Below are 9579 nucleotides of genomic sequence, written 5' to 3'. Positions count from 1 at the left end.
AAGCGGGCGCGCCTGGGGCAGGGCCGGCGCGGCACCAGCGCTGGCGCGCGACCGACCCCGGCGGCCGGCCCTTCCCCGCGCCGCCGCGGGCAAGGAGCCGGGACCGCTGCGCAGCTTTCGTTTCATTTTTCCCTTCTCGCTTCTCTCGGCGTGGCAACCGCGCGCTATTCCCGTCTTCCCGCGAGACGGGGACACGCGCGCGCCCGGCTCCCTCCGCCGCCCCGCTCGTCAGCGGCCGGCCGGGACTGACCCGTCCCCCGAGGCCGGCCCGCCTGCAACGACCCTCTTTTCTTCGCAGGCGTGCCCTTCTTTTCGTCCGTTCGCTCCGTCGAGCGAGCTGAGCGGGGCGATGGCAAGGGTGGGTGGGGGAGAGGGGACACGAGCCCCGCGGGGCGTCTTCTCCCCCAGGGCCACGGCGAGCACCGGACGTGCTAGAGGAGGCAGCGACCCGCCGAGGCGGGTGCGACCCGGCGACCGAGGCCCCTCGCCGGGGCGGCTCGCTCGGCAGCAGGCGGAAAGGCGGCACGGAAAGAAGCCGGCGCGGCCAGCGGCCGCAGCGGAGGCGGACGCCCCCCTGACGCCCACGGTCGTCGCTTTCGCTTTTCCCCGTTCTCTGGGTTCGGCCGCCCTACCGCCCGAGCGCTGCTCGCGGCCGGCACCCACGGGCACACGGACGGAGGCCAGCACCGGCGCCTCGCGTACGATTAGGACACCTGAGGGCTCGCGGGGCCACGCGGCCGTCACACAGCCCGGTTCGGTAACACGTCCGTGGAACCTCCTCCCGCCGTCGAGCAGAGAGCAGCAAGGACGCGGCCGACGCGGCGGGGCACGCACCCCGCCGCCAACGCGGTCGCGGCTCTTTCTCTCGCTCGGGAGGGGGGCAAGACCCAGGACGACACCTCGCACGCAACGGGAAGCGAGCTGGAAAGGAGACCGCCCAGCCTGAACACCGGACGCCGCCCGCGGCCCGCCCGAGGACGGGGAGCGCAGACGAGCCCGGCCCGCCGGGGGCCCTCTCCGACGCGACCCGAAAGGCCTCATCGATCGGTCGGGGAAGACAGCAAGGACGACAAGACGGGTAAAAAAGGCCTCCCCCACGGTAGGCCAAAACGCTGCGTGTTCCTGAGACAACAGGGCAGCCCGAGCCCACCCCGCGGGGACTACTCGGGGCCGGGTGGTGAAAAGGCCGACGAGAGCTCCCGCGAGCCCCTCTTATCCACAAAAAGCCACCGCGTTTTCGGTTCCCCGCTTCGCGGGCTCCAGCTTTAACGCCGGCAAAAGAGCGACAAGAGCGAAAAAGGAGAGGGAAAAGGCAGAAAGGGAAAAAGGGGGGGTGGGGGGTGGAAAGAGGTAACGGGGGGGGGGGCCGGACGGAGAGGGGGGGAAGAGGTAAGAGAGGGGGGAGCAGACGGAGGAGGGGGGAAAAAGTTAAAAGAGGGGGGGCGGGAGGGGAGGGAGGAGGAAGGGGGGGGGAACAAAACAAAACAAAACAAAACAAAAAAAAAAAAAAAACCCAGTACCGCCACCTGGGCCGAACCACCGGGCGCCTAGGCAAGCGCAAGCAAGAGCCGGACGCTGCTAAGGGGATCTCAGCGCCTGGACGTAACCGACGGGCTCGCCCGCCCGTGCCATCATCGGAGCCCCTCGCTCAGCTCACGGACGGGGCGGCGAGAAAATTGAGACCTGGGGATCGAGTCCCGCCACGGTCTTCCCAGCGTTCGAGTGCCGGCCTCCTCCGCCGCCGGTCTTTTTGCTCTCGGTCCACGCGGACGGAGACGAACGAACCAAGCTCGGGAAGCGCCGCGAAAGGCTGCCCAGTACACCCCTCACTATCGACGGCTGAGCCGCGGAGCGTGACAGCCTCTCAGCTAGCGCTGCTGCGGAGACGAGCCACTACTCGCTCCTGTAATACGGACAGATACTTCTCCGCCCGCGCTGGAGCGCAACACCAGACTTGTAGGCTCACCCGGTTGGTGCGCCAGCGACGACGCAATTTTCGATGACTCAACTGGAGGCAGCGAGAAACGGCCGCCTCCTCGACCGCCTCCGGAAGCGACGCGCCCGGCAAGATCTATCGCGGGACCTGGGAAATGCGGCTAAGTCCGCCGCGAGCCTGAAGTCCCCCCCAGAGACGGCGCGCGGAACTCTCCCTGCAAATCCGGCTAAGTCCCGGCGGAGCCGGCTAGACCTGACGGCAAACTGCGGCCCCCACCGCGAGCTCGCCGTCCGCCCGCCCTCCGGGAGGCTCGCAGGCTCGGGCAGCGCTTGCCGGGCGGGTGAGGCGCGGGTCCCTGCAAATCCGGCAAAGTCCCGGCGGAGCCGGCTCGACCCGACGGCAAACGGCGGCCCCCACCGCGAGCTCGCCGTCCGCCCGCCCTCCGGGAGGCTCGCAGGCTCGGGCAGCGCTTGCCGGGCGGGTGAGGCGCGGGTCCCTGCAAATCCGGCAAAGTCCCGGCGGAGCCGGCTCGACCGGACGGCAAACGGCGGCCCCCACCGCGAGCTCGCCGTCCGCCCGCCCTCCGGGAGGCTCGCAGGCTCGGGCAGCGCTTGCCGGGCGGGTGAGGCGCGGGTCCCTGCAAATCCGGCAAAGTCCCGGCGGAGCCGGCTGGACCGGACGGCAAACTGCGGCCCCCACCGCGAGCTCGCCGTCCGCCCGCCCTCCGGGAGGCTCGCAGGCTCGGGCAGCGCTTGCCGGGCGGGTGAGGCGCGGGTCCCTGCAAATCCGGCAAAGTCCCGGCGGAGCCGGCTCGACCGGACGGCAAACGGCGGCCCCCACCGCGAGCTCGCCGTCCGCCCGCCCTCCGGGAGGCTCGCAGGCTCGGGCAGCGCTTGCCGAGCGGGTGAGGCGCGGGTCCCTGCAAATCCGGCAAAGTCCCGGCGGAGCCGGCTGGACCGGACGGCAAACTGCGGCCCCCACCGCGAGCTCGCCGTCCGCCCGCCCTCCGGGAGGCTCGCAGGCTCGGGCAGCGCTTGCCGGGCGGGTGAGGCGCGGGTCCCTGCAAATCCGGCAAAGTCCCGGCGGAGCCGGCTCGACCGGACGGCAAACTGCGGCCCCCACCGCGAGCTCGCCGTCCGCCCGCCCTCCGGGAGGCTCGCAGGCTCGGGCAGCGCTTGCCGGGCGGGTGAGGCGCGGGTCCCTGCAAATCCGGCAAAGTCCCGGCGGAGCCGGCTCGACCCGACGGCAAACGGCGGCCCCCACCGCGAGCTCGCCGTCCGGGAGGCTCGCAGGCTCGGGCAGCGCTTGCCGGGCGGGTGAGGCGCGGGTCCCTGCAAATCCAGCAAAGTCCCGGCGGAGCCGGCTCGACCCGACGGCAAACGGCGGCCCCCACCGCGAGCTCGCCGTCCGCCCGCCCTCCGGGAGGCTCGCAGGCTCGGGCAGCGCTTGCCGGGCGGGAGGGGCGCGGGTCCCTGCAAATCCGGCAAAGTCCCGGCGGAGCCGGCTCGACCCGACGGCAAACGGCGGCCCCCACCGCGAGCTCGCCGTCCGCCCGCCCTCCGGGAGGCTCGCAGGCTCGGGCAGCGCTTGCCGGGCGGGAGGGGCGCGGGTCCCTGCAAATCCGGCAAAGTCCCGGCGGAGCCGGCTCGACCCGACGGCAAAGTGCGGCCCCCACCGCGAGCTCGCCGTCCGCCCGCCCTCCGGGAGGCTCGCAGGCTCGGGCAGCGCTTGCCGGGCGGGAGGGGCGCGGGTCCCTGCAAATCCGGCAAAGTCCCGGCGGAGCCGGCTCGACCCGACGGCAAACGGCGGCCCCCACCGCGAGCTCGCCGTCCGCCCGCCCTCCGGGAGGCTCGCAGGCTCGGGCAGCGCTTGCCGAGCGGGTGAGGCGCGGGTCCCTGCAAATCCGGCAAAGTCCCGGCGGAGCCGGCTGGACCGGACGGCAAACTGCGGCCCCCACCGCGAGCTCGCCGTCCGCCCGCCCTCCGGGAGGCTCGCAGGCTCGGGCAGCGCTTGCCGGGCGGGTGAGGCGCGGGTCCCTGCAAATCCGGCAAAGTCCCGGCGGAGCCGGCTCGACCCGACGGCAAACGGCGGCCCCCACCGCGAGCTCGCCGTCCGCCCGCCCTCCGGGAGGCTCGCAGGCTCGGGCAGCGCTTGCCGAGCGGGTGAGGCGCGGGTCCCTGCAAATCCGGCAAAGTCCCGGCGCAGCCGGCTGGACCGGACGGCAAACTGCGGCCCCCACCGCGAGCTCGCCGTCCGCCCGCCCTCCGGGAGGCTCGCAGGCTCGGGCAGCGCTTGCCGGGCGGGTGAGGCGCGGGTCCCTGCAAATCCGGCAAAGTCCCGGCGGAGCCGGCTCGACCCGACGGCAAACGGCGGCCCCCACCGCGAGCTCGCCGTCCGGGAGGCTCGCAGGCTCGGGCAGCGCTTGCCGGGCGGGTGAGGCGCGGGTCCCTGCAAATCCAGCAAAGTCCCGGCGGAGCCGGCTCGACCCGACGGCAAACGGCGGCCCCCACCGCGAGCTCGCCGTCCGCCCGCCCTCCGGGAGGCTCGCAGGCTCGGGCAGCGCTTGCCGGGCGGGTGAGGGGCGGGTCCCTGCAAATCCGGCAAAGTCCCGGCGGAGCCGGCTCGACCCGACGGCAAACGGCGGCCCCCACCGCGAGCTCGCCGTCCGGGAGGCTCGCAGGCTCGGGCAGCGCTTGCCGGGCGGGTGAGGGGCGGGTCCCTGCAAATCCGGCAAAGTCCCGGCGGAGCCGGCTCGACCGGACGGCAAACTGCGGCCCCCACCGCGAGCTCGCCGTCCGCCCGCCCTCCGGGAGGCTCGCAGGCTCGGGCAGCGCTTGCCGGGCGGAAGGGGCGCGGGTCCCTGCAAATCCGGCAAAGTCCCGGCGGAGCCGGCTCGACCCGACGGCAAACGGCGGCCCCCACCGCGAGCTCGCCGTCCGCCCGCCCTCCGGGAGGCTCGCAGGCTCGGGCAGCGCTTGCCGGGCGGGAGGGGCGCGGGTCCCTGCAAATCCGGCAAAGTCCCGGCGGAGCCGGCTCGACCCGACGGCAAAGTGCGGCCCCCACCGCGAGCTCGCCGTCCGCCCGCCCTCCGGGAGGCTCGCAGGCTCGGGCAGCGCTTGCCGGGCGGGAGGGGCGCGGGTCCCTGCAAATCCGGCAAAGTCCCGGCGGAGCCGGCTCGACCCGACGGCAAACGGCGGCCCCCACCGCGAGCTCGCCGTCCGCCCGCCCTCCGGGAGGCTCGCAGGCTCGGGCAGCGCTTGCCGGGCGGGAGGGGCGCGGGTCCCTGCAAATCCGGCAAAGTCCCGGCGGAGCCGGCTCGACCCGACGGCAAACGGCGGCCCCCACCGCGAGCTCGCCGTCCGCCCGCCCTCCGGGAGGCTCGCAGGCTCGGGCAGCGCTTGCCGGGCGGGTGAGGCGCGGGTCCCTGCAAATCCGGCAAAGTCCCGGCGGAGCCGGCTCGACCCGACGGCAAACGGCGGCCCCCACCGCGAGCTCGCCGTCCGGGAGGCTCGCAGGCTCGGGCAGCGCTTGCCGGGCGGGTGAGGCGCGGGTCCCTGCAAATCCGGCAAAGTCCCGGCGGAGCCGGCTCGACCCGACGGCAAACGGCGGCCCCCACCGCGAGCTCGCCGTCCGGGAGGCTCGCAGGCTCGGGCAGCGCTTGCCGGGCGGGTGGGGCGCGGGTCCCTGCAAATCCAGCAAAGTCCCGGCGGAGCCGGCTCGACCCGACGGCAAACGGCGGCCCCCACCGCGAGCTCGCCGTCCGCCCGCCCTCCGGGAGGCTCGCAGGCTCGGGCAGCGCTTGCCGGGCGGGTGAGGCGCGGGTCCCTGCAAATCCGGCAAAGTCCCGGCGGAGCCGGCTCGACCCGACGGCAAACGGCGGCCCCCACCGCGAGCTCGCCGTCCGGGAGGCTCGCAGGCTCGGGCAGCGCTTGCCGGGCGGGTGAGGCGCGGGTCCCTGCAAATCCAGCAAAGTCCCGGCGGAGCCGGCTCGACCCGACGGCAAACGGCGGCCCCCACCGCGATCTCGCCGTCCGCCCGCCCTCCGGGAGGCTCGCAGGCTCGGGCAGCGCTTGCCGGGCGGGTGGGGCGCGGGTCCCTGCAAATCCAGCAAAGTCCCGGCGGAGCCGGCTCGACCCGACGGCAAACGGCGGCCCCCACCGCGAGCTCGCCGTCCGCCCGCCCTCCGGGAGGCTCGCAGGCTCGGGCAGCGCTTGCCGGGCGGGTGAGGCGCGGGTCCCTGCAAATCCGGCAAAGTCCCGGCGGAGCCGGCTCGACCCGACGGCAAACGGCGGCCCCCACCGCGAGCTCGCCGTCCGGGAGGCTCGCAGGCTCGGGCAGCGCTTGCCGGGCGGGTGAGGCGCGGGTCCCTGCAAATCCAGCAAAGTCCCGGCGGAGCCGGCTCGACCCGACGGCAAACGGCGGCCCCCACCGCGATCTCGCCGTCCGCCCGCCCTCCGGGAGGCTCGCAGGCTCGGGCAGCGCTTGCCGGTAGGGTGGGGCGCGGGTCCCGGCGCTGCCGGGCACTCGCCAGCCTTTTCTCGGCTGTTAGGGGTTGCCTCGGCTTTCCCGCTCCGTCATCCGACAATCCCCCCTGAAACAGCCTCTGGCTGGTGCTGGGTGCCGGGCGGGCAGAGGCAGCAGCCTAGGTCCCGGCGCTCGCCAGCTTGTTTTGTTCCGTGGGGGCTTGGGGGTTTCGTTGTTTTTTTGGTTTCGCGTGTCCGTCTGCCGACACACAGCCCACCACCCCGTCCCGCCGCGAAACACGTCTCTGGCTGGCGGTGGTGGGTGGGGGGACCGGCACCGCACCAGCTACGCACAAAGAGAAAAATGACCGCGACCGCTGAACCCAGGACGCACCGAAATGCACCAGCCGATGCAGCCGGGGGTTCTGCAGATGCTGCGGCGCCCACCCCTCCTCCGCGGCGCCTCCCCCCGCCCCACAACGGGCTGGGAACAGATTGCAAAGATGTTCTTCTGGTTTGTGGTTTGGGGGAAACGTGTCTGAAACTGAGGAGAAGAGATGAAGATAGCGTGGCCGAGGATAGAAGGGAGGATTACGTTGCTCTTGCTGAGCATCCAAACAGGGTTCCCCACCACTGATGTTCTCACGGTTAAGTCTGTGGAACGTTAGGCACAGGTTAACGGTCGGCCTCAATGTTCTCAAGGGTCCTTTCCAAATCAAAAGGATTCTGCAGTTCTAAGAAAAGTTGATGTTTAGACTCAACTCTGTCCCTCGTCAGAGAAATGGCACTGCAGGAAGGCCGTGCGTCTGCCAGCTGAGGGAGGGAGCATCAGCACTTGCTTCGGCCTGTTTCCTATGGTGTTGCCCTGGAGCGCCGAGGAGCCCCGGAGGGAGCCCAGCGGGGCAGAGGCAGAGCCACCTCGGGCTGGGCCTCTGCTGCTGAGCTGGGCCGGGCTCCCGGGACGCAGATAGACGCTGGCGAGGGGGCAGAGCTGCAGAGAGACAGCTGCTCTGCCCAGGCGCAGGGCCGGGGGGGGCACCGCCTGCAGGCCCCCAGGGGAGACCTGCCAGCCTCAGAGAGCTGAAAGGCACTCCGCAGCGGAGGCTGCCGAGAGGTTTCTGCGGGAGAAACGTTCCCAGCCCTGTGCGTGATCAGGCTCTGGGTGCAGGACAATGCAGCTGTAGCTCCTGGAGGGATCTCCTCGAGCCGCTGCCTCGGACAGTCCATGGGATCTGTCAGGAGGACGCTCTCGGTTTCTCTGTGCGGATCAGGAGGAGGATGTGCTGCAGAGTAGGCCTTCCCTCTGCAGCGTCTGAGTGAGAGGAGAAGGCAGGTCCCTCATCCAGGGCTTGGCTGCAGGGTGTGAATGTGGGTGTGCAGCCAGCGGTGGGTGCCCGGCGCTTTCCTTGCGAGCAGGGTCCCCGCAGCCCAGGGGCTGTGTGCCGGGGCAGGGACTCTGCCGCCTGCCAGGGCCAGCAGCACTCAGCCTGCGCGGGGAGCTCCCCGAGGTGCTCGGAGAAGTAGAGGGGGAAGCGACAGGGAACCCCTGGCAGGGAAGGAAAAGTGTTCTTGGCTCCAGGAGCACCGAGAGGGAGCAGAACTGGGCACAGAGCAGGAGCTCCTGGCAGGGACAGCTCCAAGAAACAGAGGCATGGACAGGGAGTGGGGGGGGGGAAGTGAAGCCCATCCCTGGGGGCGGGGGGGGGGGGGTGGGGGGGTGGGGTGCGTTCAGGCATCGTTTTCCCCAGCCACCGTGTTTTCGCTGTCCCGCTTCGCGGGGGGGGGGGGGGGGGGGGGAGGCGGTGGTGTCGGCGGCAGGGTTAAATATTATTAGGTGCCGTCACCTCGTCCCCATCAGTGGGCCCTAGGCAAGCCCAAGCGAGAGCCAGACGCTGCTAAGGCATCTCTGCGCCGGGACGTACCGAGACGGAAAAACGGTCGGTACTAAAAACTGTTTGTGCTGAAGTAAATGCTCGGATTACTGCAGGGGCGACGGCAGGGAGGCCTGAAGGTCGCACTGCCCTGAACCAGCTCCCGCGCTCGAGCGGGGGATACATTGAAACCCAGCAGCCGGCGCACCTGGGGCTCTGCAGACGCCGCGGCGCGCCGCCCCGCCCGCTCTTCTCGGCGAAACCCCCCCCTCCCCCTCCCCCTCCCCCCCACCCCCAGCCCCCCGCCTTCCCGCCTCCCCCCTCCCCCACCCCCACTCGCGGCGCATGCGCACAGGCACAGAGAGAGGCACCCCTCGCCGTGCGCACCCTCCCCCCCCGCCCCGCGCTGCCGTTCCGGACCCGCCGAGCGCTGGGTGCGGCCCCAGTCACCAGACGGCGGCACCGCCCCGGAGCAGCAGGGCGGAGGGGCAGGGGTCGGCAGCCTGACGCTCTGCGCCTGCGCGCTCGCCCCCCTCAACGCCCCTCCTCCCCCGGCTCGGCAAGCGGGTCTCCGCCAGCGACGAAAACAAGGGCTGCTCCTCTGCCTGACGGGCTGTCCCGCGCTCAGTTCGCCGGGAGCCGGTAGGCAGGCAGCAAGGAAGGAAAGAAGGAAGGAGGCAGACAGACAGACAGAAAGAAAGACAGACAGACAGACAGACAGACAGTGGTCGGTGAGCAGGTGGGGAGCCTGGCGCACGCAATGGTGGGCCGGGGATATGGGGGGGGGCGGTGTTGGGATTGACTCTGTGTGTGTGTGTGTGTGTGTGCGTGCGTGTGCGCGGTTTGTTTTTGTTTTTTTTTTTTTTTGTCGTCGTCTCCCCCCCCCCCCCGGAGACGTTCTCTGCGTGGTTCGCTTGGGATTTCCCGCTTTGTATTTCCTTTTCGGTTTTCCCTTGTCTCCTCCTTTTTTGGCCCACGACCCCTGCCTCCGTTTGCTTTTTCTAACCGCGGCACGGAGCGCAGCAGCAGCAGGAAGGGAGGCCGCGCCCTGTCGGGACTTTTCGTCTGCCGCCTGGGCACGGAGGCGGCAGGGCTCCGCGTGCCCTCTCAGGCGGAAATGAGCTGGGTTTGTTTGGCTGTTGGGAGCTCCCGCCGCCCCCTCTTTGAATAAAATGAAGGCGTACGGGAGGGGAGAGGAGAGGGAGGGGGTGGAGGGCCGGGGAGACCGAGACCGTAAGCCGAGAGAGAAAGGGAAGGAGAATACAAAAGGAAACGGGTTGCACGCGCGGCTTTTTTACACAGACGCCTT

This window comes from Lathamus discolor, unplaced genomic scaffold (genome assembly GCF_037157495.1).
Source record: "Lathamus discolor isolate bLatDis1 unplaced genomic scaffold, bLatDis1.hap1 Scaffold_1054, whole genome shotgun sequence".
NCBI classification, from domain to species: domain Eukaryota; kingdom Metazoa; phylum Chordata; class Aves; order Psittaciformes; family Psittacidae; genus Lathamus; species Lathamus discolor.
The sequence above is the reverse complement of the archived record's forward strand: the minus strand, read 5'-3'. Positions refer to the sequence as shown.